This window comes from Cebus imitator, unplaced genomic scaffold, assembly GCF_001604975.1.
Source record: "Cebus imitator isolate Cc_AM_T3 unplaced genomic scaffold, Cebus_imitator-1.0 Scaffold508, whole genome shotgun sequence".
NCBI classification, from domain to species: Eukaryota; Metazoa; Chordata; class Mammalia; order Primates; family Cebidae; genus Cebus; species Cebus imitator.
In genome coordinates, this window is record NW_016107823.1 from 679,847 (window position 1) to 686,477 (window position 6,631).

General features: G+C 42.6%; 1 protein-coding gene across 4 annotated transcripts in view; it reads right to left on the minus strand.

The window, feature by feature from the left end:
• Positions 1–6,304, minus strand: part of FAM3C (FAM3 metabolism regulating signaling molecule C) — a 47,741-nt gene extending 41,437 nt beyond the window's left edge. The window contains exon 1 of one of the 4 annotated variants that reach the window (XM_017513881.1): positions 6,013–6,304. The gene's annotated coding sequence lies outside the window, so the exon portion shown is untranslated. Of the gene's footprint in view, positions 1–3,149; positions 3,261–6,012 lie in introns of those variants that run through there. The other 3 variants (XM_017513882.2, XM_017513883.1, XM_017513880.2) reach the window with 3 other exon arrangements.
• Positions 6,305–6,631: the final 327 nt, after the last annotated feature.

The following is a 6,631-nucleotide window of genomic DNA, read 5'->3' on the forward strand; positions in this document are numbered from 1 at the left end:
AGATCTGGCCTAACCAACTCCGTCTTGTTTCTAACCTGCAAGTTGTCCTTGTTCATTCCTGCGCATAGGCTAAACTAACTTTGGGAGGAACTTAGTTTATAGTTTAAAACAAAGACAGTAACAGACCTTTCCCAAAACAATATGGGGTGTAACAGACTCCAGTTTGGCCCCATATTAATTTCACCTAGTCCCCTTCTTTCCTGGGGACTAGACTCCCTTTGTAGGGTAACAAATTAGCCACAAGATTAGAAATTAGGGTTTAGGAGTCATGCAGCTGAAAGCTACCAGATTCTGACCCTTACAAACTATGGCATCACAGATTCAATGAAACATCGTATGTTCTTTGAACCTCTTATTACAGGATCACCCATAGTATGCACACCAGAATTACTAGCATTTTTTAAAATGCAAACTCCTGAGCCAACAGCAAACCTGGAGAAAGAGAATCCCTAGGAATGGGATTAAAACTCTTGCATGTTTAACAAGCTCCCCAGATGACTGTCATTTGCGCTCAGATCTGAGCTTCAGATCTACAGCACACCAATCCAAACACACAAGGAAGGCTACAAGGGTCAAGGAAGGCTACAAGGGTTCGGGGGAGTGGGGCGGTGGTGGTATGGCAGATCTAAACAACAACAAAAAAAAAAATCAAAAAAATTCAAAAGTAAAATTCATATGACAAGATTTTTCATTCTTTCTTGAACAATGAATTGAAATCAACCTACCTCCAGAACAGGTCTTCAGTTTCAGTGGGCAATGAATCTTGAGAAATGTGGTAAAGCATAAGTAGTAACTCCTGTTTGCAGTAGTTAAACTTGAGTACTAGACTTAAAATTACTCAAATGTTTTCTTGCAGTTTTTATATGCCAAAGCAGAATTTTGCTTAAAAAGTTACAATCCATTTGAACAAATGAAATAGTGATTGGATTTCTGTAACCCAAGCATAAACATGCCCAAAACTGAAAACAGGACAGAACTCTACAAAATGACATTCGGTTTGGCCTGCTGAGTTCTATAATTGTTTAAACAGTTGTAATCTAAACTACCTTAATCCTACAGTACGCCATCCAGGGAGAGATGGATAGATGAATGAATGGATGGACAGAAAGAAATAGCTATTCTTGGAAACAATGACAACAATTAAATGAAACACATTTGAACTATTAGAGGTTGAACATAAATGGAGTAATGAAGTGTCCTGCTTGTAAACTACTAAAATGAGATTAGAGAAAGGTACACGGTTACATACACTAGAACTGCTATCTTCATCTCATGTAACTATTTTACATTATACAAGAAGTTACAGGTTTCTGTTCTAAATGTTGAAGAATTCCCTTAGGTATCCACTCTACTTACGGTGTTTTTAAAGAGCACCAGGATAGACATAATTCCATCACTCACACTCTCTAAGTGAAGAAATGGAGAAACAGAATAGTTCCAACGCCCAATGGCCCTGGCTGAAATGCAGTATTGGCACACTATTTGTATCACAAAAACTGAATGCGAATTAGCATTGCTAAAGTAAATTAAAATGGAAACCAGGCCTGAGGAATCCCTGAGCAGACAAAACCAGTTAGGCCTCATAAGTGGCCTCAACCTTACTTGATTTGCAAATACAAGCGAAATTTGAAGTTACTTCTTATAAATGCCTATGCTACAGAAAAACAGAACTTAAGCTCAACGAGTCAGAAACATCCAACAAACTTCAATTACACATCTAGGGACCTTCCAACAGGACAGACGAAATAAAACAACTGTATAACTGTAGCCAATCAAATATTTTCTTTGCTTTACATCTATGACCCACCTATCAAAGCCTTCCTCCTGCATTCCCCCTGATGAAGCTCCCAGATCACTTCTGGTTTGGAGCTGCTCAATTCATGATTTGTTTTTTGTTCAAATAAACTCTGAAGTTTATCATGACTTGGTTTAACTTTTTTTAACAGCAACCACCTGCAAAAAACAGACAGTAAGATGCTTCTGTGTAAAATTTTATGAAAATGTATTAGTCCGTCTTTGCACTGCTATAAAGAAATGCCTGAGATTGGGTAATTTATAAAGGAAAGAAGTTTAACTGCCTCACAGTTCCACATGGGTTGGGAGGTCTCAGGAAACTTACAATCATGTCCTAGGAAACTTACAATCATGGTGGAAGGGGAACCAAACACCTTTTTCACAAGGCAGCAGAAGAGAAAAGAGCGAGAGCGCAGGAAAAACTGCCATTTATAAAACTATCAGATCATGTAAGAAAACTCACTATCACGAGAACAAGGGGGAAGCTGTCCCCAAGATGCAATCACTTCTTTCCCTTCACGAGGATTACAATTTAAGATTTGAGTGGGGACGCAGAGCCAAATCACGCCATGTATCAACTGAACCAACTTAAAAATCCATTTTTATTGACTTTGTGTCATTCAAAACTCATTTAATAATCAATTAACTGCAGATAATGAATCGTATGTGTTAGGTAGCAAATCTGATACCATAACACTACCTTAGCAAGCCTTGTAGAGATTATGATGAAAGTCAATTTAGAGATGTTCACATAACTTTCTCAACAGCACATAAAAACTCAATAAATAAACGAAATGTGGTACGTATCAATGGAATGATATATATGTAATGGTGTATATGAATGGAATGTACAATGGAATATTACTCATCCATAAACAGCAATGAAGTACTGATACCTGCCACTGATTTAGAGGATAAACCTATAAAACATGCTAAGTGAAAGAAGCCAGAAACAAAACAACACATATTGTATTATTCAATGTTTATGAAAATCCAGAGTGGATAAATTCATAGGGACAGAAAGCAGATCAGTGACTGCCGGGGATTGGCAGGGAGAAGGGAATGAGCAACAACTGCTTACTAAATAGTATGGGGTTTCCTTTTGGGGTGATGAAAATGTTTTAGAAAGGTGACAGTTACCTAACATTGTGAATGTGCTAATAAATGCCACAATTTAAAATGAAAACTTTGGCCAGGCATAGGGGCTCGCACCTGTAATTCCAGAGCTTTGGGAGGCTGAGGTGGATGGATTTGCTTGAGGGTAGATTTGGCCAGCCTGTGCAACATAGCAAGATCCCATCTTAAAAAAATTAAAAAATTAGTCATGTGTGGTGGCACATACCTCTAATCCTAGCTACTCCACAGGCTAAGGTGGCAGGATTACTTGGGCCCAGAAGTTCAAGGCTGCAGTGAATTATGATCGCACCACTGTACTCCAGTCTGCAGAACAGAGGGGGACCCTGTCTCTGTAAATAATCCAAAAATAAAATGAAAAATTCTGTATAGGAATTTAATTTAAAATAGAAAATTGGAAAAAAAAACTCACTGAAGTGAAGCTAGAAAAATCATGAATAGATTTTAAAAATTAGATTGGAAATAAGGGAAATATAAGAATAGCTTCAATCAGAGTAGGCCAATTAAGAAGAAAATGGAGGGTACATTGGAGAGACTCAGAGGTATCAGAACACTTAATTTCTTCCTGAGAGGAAGTCAGCTGAGTGTATTTCAAAGAATTGTATTAAAAGAAAGTACAAAACCTTCAAAGAATTGTATTAAAAGAAAGTACAAAACCTTTTAAAGCTTCAAGATTTTGGGAAATTACCTGGTTCAGTCTCCTCAATTAGATTAATAAAGTACTGCATGATATTAACTAATCTGGTCAATGCCATTACTTGAAATAACCAAATATAGAATCAAAGCTTAAAATCCTGATCGTTTGATCCCAAGAACAGAGATGATTCTGGACTAAATTCAAGACAAAGTTTTGCTATTGTACCAAAGTCTCACAAAAATCTATCTAGCTCAGAGCTAAGATAAAAATCTTTTGCTGTTTGGGCCTCCCACCTTTCACCTTTAAGAAATGGGTATAAAAATTTTTTTAAAAAAAGAAACCTCCCTGCCTTGGAGAAAATAAACTAGCTTTTTGAGTGCCCAGGCTGTCTTATTCATAGTATTCATGACATCTATAATTACTGACACATGGGTAGGCACTCCAATATTTTTAAGAGTATAAAAATTTTTGAAAATTGAGATGAATCATTTAAAACCTAAAATATAAAGTGAAAAATAAAAGTCTTATGATACCCCCACAGGGAACATTACTTTCTGCCATTCCATAGCCTTTTAGCCTTTGACTCCCTTTTCCAATTTCCTTTTTCTTTTTAATGCATCTTCATAAATTATGAAATATTAGTTGGCAATGCTTAAGGCAGCAATCCATATTAAAACTTTGTAATTGTAATAAGACAGCCATTAAGTTTATTTTTAAAGTCACTTTAACCCAGCAGTGTTGCCTTATTTTGACTCCTTTTTGAAACAGAAGCCCCTTACAATGAGGATTTTGAGAAACCTGTCCTGTGTCCTTCTTACAAAGTTCCCACTGGTAATTAACTCAGAGAGGTCCTCCGGTTAAGAATCGCTGGACTGAACTCCTTTTATTGGCTCCAAGTCTTATTTCTTCCTATGAAGAAACGCTAGTCTTTAATGAGCTGAGAAAACATTACAAGAAATCTGTGAAACAAAACTCCTAACACCTGCATAAAACTGAAACCTTGTGACTTAATTGGTAAACAGCCACGAAACGCAAGAGACTAAGAGCAGCCCCTAGAAAGAGGTACAGGTCAATGAAATGAACAAAACCAGATGCTAATTTGCTGATTCTGCCAATTTTTTGTTAAATGGCTTTCAGTAAGCGATTAACTTTTATCTTCTAAATTCAGTGGCGATCTCCTGGTACTAAGATACTGTATGACTAACAGTAACGCTTCCCAAAATTTAGAAAATGTAACTGCAAATTGGCCACAAGTTCAAGAGGTCTGAGCCTCTGCTGTCAGCATCGACATTTACTCTCTGGGAGTTCATATTTTCAACTGTAAAATTGGGAAAGATAAGGGACATATTCACTGAGCTGTTGTAAGAATAAATGAGCACATGAAAGCATTCGGCAGCGCCTAGTACAAAGTAAGCAATCTAGTATTATTTACGTCATTGTATCCATATATATGGAGATACGCACACACACACGCGCACACACACACACACACACACACTCACACTCTCTCTCTCTCTCAAACTTTATTTGTTCATACGGAGTCTCGCTCTGTCGACCAAGCTGAGGTGCAATGGCGCAATCTCGGCTGATTGCAACCTCCACCTCCTGGGTTCCAGCGATTCTCCCGCCTCAGCCTCCCGAGTAGCTCGGTTTACAGGCGTCTGCCACCACACCTGGCTAATTTTTGTATTTTTAAGTAGAACCAGAATTTCACCATGTTTGCCAAAAGAAACAAAGGAAATGTCCTATCAATTAGATGGCAGTATTTTTTCTTTAAAAAAAAAAAAAAAAAGAGGATGATGGAAACAGCTCCCCCCACAAATAAAACAGCTGGGGAGCTCAATCTCAAACTGCCAATCCGTCACTCACGTATTCAGATCTAGGGGCACTAACCATCATCCGTGGGCCTCAGCTGTGAGGACAGGAGCAGACAAATGGGAAGAAAAAGACACCGAACACCAAAAGGACTGGATAGGCTGTAAAAAACCAAAAGTACCTCTAGTGCAGGAGCCACTAAAACTTTACAAGTGAGTCAAAACGGCCCCCCATGGAGTTGAAATGCAACATCCAACTCCGTCCCCGCATCTCAGAGCCCTCAGCCTACACGCTGCCGGGCGCGAGCCACTGCCTACGTGAGGAAGGCGCGCCCCAGGTGTCCGCCCCAGGCCAGGACGCCGAGAGCCAGCGCCAGGTGCAGACGCCGCCCCGTCTCCGAGGAGCCCAGAGATGCCCTCGCCCGAGAGGCCGCCGGGACCCCAGTCCCTCCGGCACCCTCCCCACCAGCCGGACACGCCATGACTACGCGGCTGGGCCCCGGGGCCCGCCCCCAGCCGGCGACCACGGAGTGCACGGAGGCTGAGGACGAAGGTGGGCGTCCGGGTCCCCCGGCCTCCTCCATCCCTCCTCGAATCTGAGCCCCGGCTCCGTCCGCCTCCCAGCCGTCTCACCGGCCTCCCGCCCGCCTCTCCGCTGCGCGCGACTGCCTTCCGGCCTCCCGCGCTCAGTCCTGCCGGAGGCCGACGGGAACCACCGCCGCCTCCAGCTCGCGCCTCCGCTTCCTCCCAGGGTCCTCCGGCTTCCCCTCACCCCTGCGAGTGGCCAGGAGAAAGCCAGCTCGCCGCTGGGCCTCCTCCCACGCTTCCCCCGCCGGGACCAATGAGCCCCCGCCGCCTGGGAGCCGCGCCCGCCCCCTGGCGGTGGAGGACCGAGCGGGCGCCTGGGCCGGCCGGAGGGAAGGGGAGAGCGGAGGGAGGGGTCTGCGGTCCCGCCCGCCGCCCCTCGCTCGGCGCTGCGCAATCTGAACTTGCCACGTGGGAGCTGCCGCAGCGGCGGCCCTACGCAGGGTGTTACTACGGGAGGGAGAAAAATGTGTTACCGTCTCCTCCCCACCATTCACACGCACAAAATCCCAGCCTCAAGGCCAGAACATTTTAAATGACCCACCCATCCTAGAGATTCACCAGCTAGGTCATCTTAGATAGATATCCTGAGATAACTGAGATGGTCAGATCAACTAAGGACCTTGGGTTATTTGCCGTTTGGCTTCTTGAACCCTAGGAAACTGAT